Source organism: Momordica charantia, assembly GCF_013281855.1.
Source record: "Momordica charantia cultivar OHB3-1 chromosome 11 unlocalized genomic scaffold, Mcharantia_2.0 BLBB01000011.1, whole genome shotgun sequence".
Taxonomy (NCBI): domain Eukaryota; kingdom Viridiplantae; phylum Streptophyta; class Magnoliopsida; order Cucurbitales; family Cucurbitaceae; genus Momordica; species Momordica charantia.
In genome coordinates, this window is record NW_028275159.1 from 8,704,536 (window position 1) to 8,710,953 (window position 6,418).

Below are 6,418 nucleotides of genomic sequence, written 5' to 3' on the forward strand. Positions count from 1 at the left end.
CTTCTCTTGAGTTGTGACTGGGACATCACCTCCCAAAACCGTCGAAAAATTAGCCAATACCAAAATCGACTGAATCGAAGTCGATTAGTGGTTTGAGAGATGCATCGGTCGCAGATTGGATTTGCCAGTTGATTTGTCAATTCTCCTAAATCTAAAAAAGTTGATTCATCAACTAGTTATATTGAAGTATATACATCTATATTATTAATGTTCATGGAATTCATCTCAAGATAAATTGACAATAAAAAGAGTAGCGCACTTATTGTATGATGTCTTTAGTCATGGATACATAAATGATATATGGTTTTCCATTCGATCTCAACTTTTCTCTTTTAGTTATTTTTTTACTTAATCTCTCCTTCTCTCTTGTCTACTCTTATGTAATAATTTTTTCTTCTTTAAACTCTCCCACCCTTTTCTATTTTCATATCTTTTTCCCTATTTTCCTCTTCTCTGTTGGCATGTTCAACCTCCAATCTCTATAAAAAATCGATTGAAAACTGGTGAATGATCGGTTGGTTTGTACAAAATTAAAAAGAAAAATTCTGAAAAACTGAAACTGAATGATCGGTCGTTGTTATCAATTTTAGCAACCGATGGACCCTAATTCCAACTACACAATTTTTTTTTAAACCAAAAAAATTGGCAAAGTTTTTTTCTTCTTTTATTATTAATTTTTTTAGTAGAGATTCCATAAAATCATGTTCGGATGATCTTTAGTTTTCAATCATGGTTGAAGTTCAGTGTCTGAGATAAAGTAATTCGACAATAAGAAATTGAAAAGCACTTCATATATCAAATTGGCATATTTGACTCTTTGCATTATTTATAGATTTAAGTTAGAAACGAGGTGAGAAATGTGGCAGAGGATTACAAACTTTTGGTTGGGAATATTGCTCAATTGTCACTGAACTAGGCTCGCTTTGGTTAGTTGTCGACTTCCTTAATGATATAGATAAACAGTATCTCGCTTAGACAACAATTTTAGTCAGTTTAAGTATCTTTTTGACTTGTTTGATTGTCTAAACAACAATAATATTGTAGTTGTCAGAAGATTGTCAAGATATGCATTATGTTTAAATTAAGGTATTTTGTCACAAAATTAGACATGCATTATGTTTAAATGAAGGTATTTCGAAAATGAAGTTATAATTTTCTCTCTGACCTTGAAAGGTCAAGATGAAAAGATGAAGATGAGTAGTTTCATACAAAAGCTATAAACTTTAAAACTAGCTAACACCATAATTGTACTCAAAAGAGAAAAAAAAAAACTAAAAACATAATTAATCATAACTAAAAACATAATCAAATATTTTTTAAAAGCTAAAAAAGTAATATATATATATATATATATATACACACATGACCTCGTGCATCAACCCGGAGACAGAGAAGGTCGCGACGATGGCCAGAAGATGGGCCCACAACGGCCCAAAAAAGTAGGAAGTTATAGAGCGGGTGGGATCGTATACGGCCGGGCGTAGAATACTTGGTACTATGAGATTCCATCGACGGCTCCAGAAGTCGTGAAGCGAGGTGGAGAGATAAGGCTCGTTGAACTGCGGCTCGATCGGAGCTCCGAAGATGGCCCTCGCCGGAAGATAACACAGAGCGAGGACGATCTCGACGCCGAGGTACAAATGGAGGCAGTACAGAACGAGAACGATCGTCGGATCCATCCGATTCCGGTACTCGTAGAGACGAATCACAGTCGCTAGAAGCAAGATTTTGGAAGCGAAAACGAGCGGCGAGTCTCCGATTCTGCGATTGCGGCGAGGTTTGTTAGGTTTTTGGTTTTGGATCTTGATCGGGAGGCAGAGAGCGGCGGCGAAGTGGAGGAAACTCGGGAGCGCCGAGGCGGAGGAGGAAGCGAGAGGACCGCGATGGAAGGCGAAGAGGAGGAGCTTGAAATTGGCGAGCCAGGCGAGGAGGAAACCGGTGGAACCGCAGAGATGGAAGGAGCGGAGATTGAGCGGGAGGAGGAGGAAGACGGCGAGAACGGGGAGGAGAGCAGCAAGCCTTAGGATTCCGTTACGGATTTTGGAAGCTACAAAGTAAGAGTAAGAAATGAAAGCAATGGCGATGGTCCATACCTTGGTGAAGCTGATGAGTTCGCCGTCCATTTTGGTTGCCGGCGGCGGAGTCCACGGCGGAGGTAGGTGGTGGTTCGTCTCTGCAAATTTAACTGTGGAAATGGGACGTGTGGAGACTGGAGAGGGACCGAGGAAGATTGTAGATCAAATTGAAATCATATTAATATATATATATAGTTTTCAAAATGGCAAGGAGTGTTTATTTTATGGAATTTTTATTTAAAAACATAATAATGTCAAACATAATGATAAGATAATGTAGCCTAAAAATATAGAGGTTAACCGTCTAAATGGTATATAGTATAGGAATATAGGTAAACGTCTTATTCTCGGACACTATGAATACGGTCCACTTTGTAGTTAGTACAAACAATGTGATTGTAATTTGTTCATATGAAGACATGCGAGTGGAGGCGTCCCGTACAAAGAGTTTGCATAAGACCGGACCATGAGATAGTTACTTTTACTTTATAACACCGTTTACTTTTTGAAACTGACTGTCTCGACTTTGATGGCCTAGGTAACTCAATCTTAATCTTCAGCTAACTATGAACTTCTGTTTACTCGGGATTATCCTTAGATCTGCATGGGTGAGAGCAGCTCAACAGCGCTGGCTCAATAAACCTCCCATTTCATAGATAAGAACCGGTAGATAGTTAGGGACATAGGGTACAATAAGGAATTCACTTCTACCTAATTTTGGGATAGTAGAGAGGTTGTTCTCTTAAGCGCTCAATCTAAGTCTTGAACAATTGGCGCCACCTTCATCAAAAGGTTTGAGAGGATTTTTTGATTTAATAGTTGGACTACAAATCATTGTGCATTAGAGGATCAGTGGGACTTAAGGCATAGGAGGTAATTACAGGGGTAAAGCGGTATTTTGACCCAGCTGTAATTACGAACAACCTGTGAAGGATCGACTTACCGATCATGGTTATATCAAATGGACATAATATATCTACAGTGAGGAGAGTGCAGCTACGAGCTTTAGTGGAGTGACCCGATAGTTAACGAATGTTGGTTAACTAGGTTAAAGAGTTTAACCGATTACTCTCGGATGGTTGGAGCTCATGATTTGTAGGTCCATAAGGTCCCCTAACTAGCTCATATAGGAATAAACATGGAATAATTTGAAGGAATAATTCAAATGGTACGAATTAGGTTAATCATATGAGATATGATTAAGTAATTGATATATGATATCAAATTGAGAAATTTGATCAAAATATTTAAATAGAATTTAAATATTAAAATTATTAATGCGGATTCATAATCTGAGGCATGAATTTCGTCAAACAGTCGGATTTCAGAAAAAGTCAAATAGTTGACTTTGACCAGAGAAAGTCAAAGGTTGACTAAGAAGATTAAAATAATGTTTTTAATCAAGTTGGTGGAATGTGTGTTGTAAGCTTTTGGTAAACTTAAACATGCATTTTGACACTTAGCCATGTCATACATGAGTGAAATATGTATCATAAGCTTTTGGTGAACTTTGACATGCAAGAGTTGCATGTAATTTGCCTATTTAAAAGGTCTTTGTTCAAACATTGAAATCTTTTGGAACCTTTGGCCATTTGAGGTTTTTCAAAAAGCTTACCTAACTCATTTTAGCTTCATATTTCTCTCAATTTTTCCTTCTCTAAAAAGAATCCCACCACTCTATTCCAAGCCTTGAGAATAGGAAGATCTCTCGGTGGTCCTGATTAGAGCTATTTGAAAAAATTTGAAAAGCTACATATTTTTCTCTACTTTTCTCTAAGCATTATAATGTATGATCATGCATATTTAATCCTAGGTTGTATTATGCATCTAGATTGTTATTTCGATCTTTGCTCACTTCCGCTGCGCATGTATTTATATTTTCCATCAGAATAAATCTTGCAAAACAAACGTGGCTCTTTAGATATTCTCAGACATCCTTATATATTTTCCTACGAAACAAACGTGGTCATCTGAAGATGTCAGACATCTGAATTTCCAAAAAAACAAACGGCCCCTAATAACTATTAAGTCAACTCACGATGATTTAGTTTGAATATTATAATAACCTAATTTGATAATATTAAGCCAACTCAGGATGATTTAGTTTGAATATTATAATTACCTAATTTGATAAGTGAGAAATTTTAATCTATGTAATTTGTTCAATGTTGTTTCATCTTCGTTTCATATTAATGATACACGTGTTAAGTGCTCTAATTTTTAATTATATTTTAAGAAATGTTTAAACAACTTTTGATTATATATGTATTCTAAATCTAGTGAAAATTTTGAAAAGTCATTACAGACTCACTTTTTTTAGTACAACTTATGGGATGTGGATCGAATTCATAACCTCTTGATTGAAAATATATGTCAATTACTGTTTATGCTTGCTTTTATCATTACAAATTCACTCTTTCTCATTCTAAAAAACTTTATGTAATCTAAGTTAGGTCATATATATATATATATGAGAACTTGAACTTCAAACCTTAACCGGTTAAGTCACTCCTCCTAAGAAGTTAATAGTAATATGAAAAAAAAAATAATGACCATATATTAAGAGGAGTGAATGATAATTAAAAAGAAAAAAAAAAGTGGCCAAACAGGGAAGGATGGAACAAACTAGGGAAGGAACAAAATTATGGATAGGGGAATATTAAAATTATTATTATTTTGCAAAGGAGAATAGGGGAATATTTGCACACTTTTCGATGAATTTCATGAGTCGGATCTTATAACGTTTTAAATGTCAATGTCGATATGAAAGAAAATGCCGATATCTCAATTTTATAAAAATATTGATAAAATATTGGTATTCATAGATATTTTTATAAAAGTTAGAAAAATGAAAATTCATAAAAAATATTTAAATTAATAAAAATAAACATTTTCCTATTTCTAAATTAGTTAAAAATAGTTAATATTAATATTATGTATATATTAATGACATTTTGTTGATATTTTTTTTATTTTGTCGATTTTCTTGTAATATGATGGAAAATCGATTTACTCCTCATATCGATGTCGAACCCATGAAAACATGAATATGTCGACATGTCGACTGATATTTAAAAGTATGCTTACAATTGTTATATAATTTTGTTCATTCCAAGTTACAGTACCAAAATAATAATAACATTAAAATTAGAAGGTTAAAATATTATTTTGACGATCTCCTTTCAACTTTGCTTCATGTACTTTTAAAATATTCATTTTGATTTCTGTAGTTTCAACTTTGATTAATTTTAGACCTTATATCTTTTAAATATTTGTTTTGGTCCCTATATTTTTAAAACGTAACATTTTGGTCCCTTAATTTTATTTTCAATCTCATTTTTTCTATCACAATTTCAGCACGACACTACATTCAATATATTTATTTAAATATAGCCATGACTTTATATTAAATGGTTTCCGTGATGTGTAAAATTTGTGTTAGAAGTTTGAAAATATGGATGAAAATGGTCACTTTTTTAAAAAAAAAATACTAAAATGAATATTTTAAAAATATAGAAACTCAAATAAACCAAAGTTGAAAGTATAGATACAAAAATGAATAAATATTTTGAAAGTGCAGATTCCTAAATGAACCAAAGTTAGAAGAATAAGAACCAAAATAATATTTTAACCAAATTCAAACGATGTATTTCTACAAACCACAAACTAAATTTTCTTTTTCATTTCTCTACATAATTCAAATAAATACAATACAAATTTAGATTCCTAGTTTAATAATAGTGAGGATTCATATCACACGGAATCATGTATGGTGAGTTTTATAATAGTTTATCAAATAAATTAAATTATTAAAATATGTCAATAAAAGAAGCAATCAAATAATTAAAATAAACCAAGTAAAAATTTAGGAATTCAATTTCAACTAACTAGTTTCTTTTATGATATATATATATAGAAATTATAATGTCCAAAATTAGGGGAAATATTGACAAATTTGTTACGCGGTAAAATAATTAAAAATTATTTCTACTGGGTCATATTTCACAAATGTTAATTCTTATAAATATTTACGAATATAGATTTCGAGGTTTGAAGGATTTTTTTTCCCAAATTACTCACAATAAGTATCATTTTATTAGTTATTACATTTATTATATATATTTTTAAATATATTATTTTCTTAATGATTTAATAGCCATTTGCTAAAGAATGAGCATATAGCTCAATTGTAATGTATCTCCGGATGTTGTAAAAAATGAATTAGTAGTCCTTTAATGTAAATATTTACCCCTTTTTTTTAAGCAAGATATCTACCTTTATTATCAAATGATTCACCAAATTTAGAAAGTGTTCAATGCAATTATCCTCATTATTTGACAGGT

At 32.3% G+C, this 6,418-nt stretch overlaps 1 pseudogene; it reads right to left on the bottom strand.

The window, feature by feature from the left end:
- Positions 1-1,259: 1,259 nt before the first annotated feature.
- Positions 1,260-2,298, bottom strand: LOC148208076 (acyl-CoA--sterol O-acyltransferase 1 pseudogene; annotated as a pseudogene).
- Positions 2,299-6,418: the final 4,120 nt, after the last annotated feature.